The 1970-nt window shown below is 38.9% G+C and overlaps 1 non-coding gene across 1 annotated transcript; it reads left to right on the top strand.

Annotated features, from left to right (window-relative positions):
* The first annotated feature begins 985 nt into the window (after positions 1-985).
* LOC136170068 (U6 spliceosomal RNA) lies at positions 986-1093 on the top strand. The gene has a single exon (XR_010663525.1). It is a non-coding gene; the product is annotated as a U6 spliceosomal RNA (small nuclear RNA).
* The last annotated feature ends 877 nt before the right edge of the window (positions 1094-1970 follow it).

Genomic DNA, 1970 nt, shown 5'->3' with positions numbered 1-1970 from the left:
AGGAGCTAATAAGAGTGAACATCGACATTTTAGGAATCAGTGAACTAAAATGGGCTGGAATGGGTGAATTTAATTCAGATGACCATTATATCTACTATTGTGGGCAAGATCCCTTAGAAGAAATGGAGTAACCCTCATAGTCAACAAGAGTCCAAAATGCAGTACTTGGAGGCAATCTCAAAAATGACAGAATGATCTCTGTTTGTTTCCACGACAAACCATTCAGTATCATAGTAATCCAAGTCTATGCCCCAACCAGTAATGCTGAAGAAGCTGAAGCTGAACAGTTTTATGATGACCTACAAGACCTTCTAGAACTAACACCAAAAAAAGATGTCCTTTTCATCATAGGGGACTGGAATGCAAAAGTAGGAAGTCAAGAGATACCTGGAGTAACGGCCTGGGAGTACAAAACGAAGCAGGGCAAAGGCTAATAGAGTTCTGCCAAGAGAACACACTGGTCATAGCAAACACCCTCTTCCAACAACACAAGAGAAGATTCTACACATGAACAGCACCAAATGGTCAATACCAAAATCAGACTGATTATATTCTTTGCAGCCAAAGATGAAGAAGCTCTATATATAGTCAACAAAAACAAGACTGGGAGCTGACTGTGGCTCAGATCATGAACTCCTTAATGCCAAATTCAGATTTAAATTGAAGAAGGTAGGGAAAACCACTAGACCATTCAGGTATGACCTAAATCAAATCACTTATGATTATACAATGGAAGTGACAAATAGATTCAAGGGATTAGATCTGATAGACAAAGTGCCTGAAGAACTATGACACTGTACAGAAGGCAGTGATCAAGACCATCCCAAGAAAAAGAAATGCAAAAAGGCAAAACGGTTGTCTGAGGAGGGCTTACAAATAGCTGAGAAAAGAAGAGAAGCTAAAGGCAAAGAAGAAAAGGAAAGATATACCCTTCTGAATGCAGAGTTTCAAAGAATAGCAAGGAGAGATAAGAAAGTCTTCCTCAGTGCTTGCTTCGGCAACACGTATACTAAAATTTGGAACGATACAGAGAAGATTAGCATGACCCCTGAGCAAGGATGACAGACAAATTTGTGAAATGTTCCATATTCTTATTCATGTTGATGTATGGCAAAACCCACCACAATATTGTAAAGCAATTAGCCTACAATTAAAATTAATTAATTAATTTTTTTAAAAAACAAAAAAGAAAGCCTTCCCTTAGTGATCAATGCAAAGAAACAGAGGAAAACATTAGAATGGAAAAGACTAGGGATCTCTTCAAGAAAATTAGAGATACCAAGGGAAACTTGCATGCAAAGGTGAGCACAATAAAGGACAGAAACAGCATGGATCTAACAGAAGCAGAAGATAATAAGAAGAGGTGGCAAGAATACACAGAATGATATAAAAAAATCTTAATGATTCAGATAACCACGATAGTGTGATCACTGGCCTAGAACCAGACATCCTGGAATGCAAAGTAAAGTGGACCTTAGGAAGGATCACTATGAACAAAGCTAGTGGAGGTGATGGAATTCCAGCTGAGCTATTTCAAATCCTAAAAGATGATGCTGTGAAAGTGTTGCACTCAAAATGCCAGCAAATTTGGAAAACTCAGCAGTGGCCACAGGACTGGAAAAGGTCAGTTTTCATTCCAGTCTCAAAGGAAGGCAATGCCAGAGAATGTTCAAACTACCACACAATTGCACTCATCTCACATGTTAGAAAAGTGATGCTCAAAATTCTCCAAGTGAGGCTTCAACAGTACATGAACCAAGAACTTCCAGATGTTCAAGCTGGATTTAGGAAAGGCAGAGGAACCAGAGATCAAATTGCCAACATGTATTGGATCATCGAAAAAGCAAGAGTTCCAGAAAAACATTTGCTTTATTGACTACACCAAAGCCTTTGACTGTGTGGATCATAACAAACTGGAAAGTTCTTCAAGAGATGGCAATACCAGACCACCTGACCTGCCTCCAGAGAAA

The sequence above is a fragment of the Muntiacus reevesi genome, chromosome 5, assembly GCF_963930625.1.
Source record: "Muntiacus reevesi chromosome 5, mMunRee1.1, whole genome shotgun sequence".
NCBI lineage: Eukaryota > Metazoa > Chordata > Mammalia > Artiodactyla > Cervidae > Muntiacus > Muntiacus reevesi.
The sequence above is the reverse complement of the archived record's forward strand: the minus strand, read 5'-3'. Positions and strand labels throughout refer to the sequence as shown.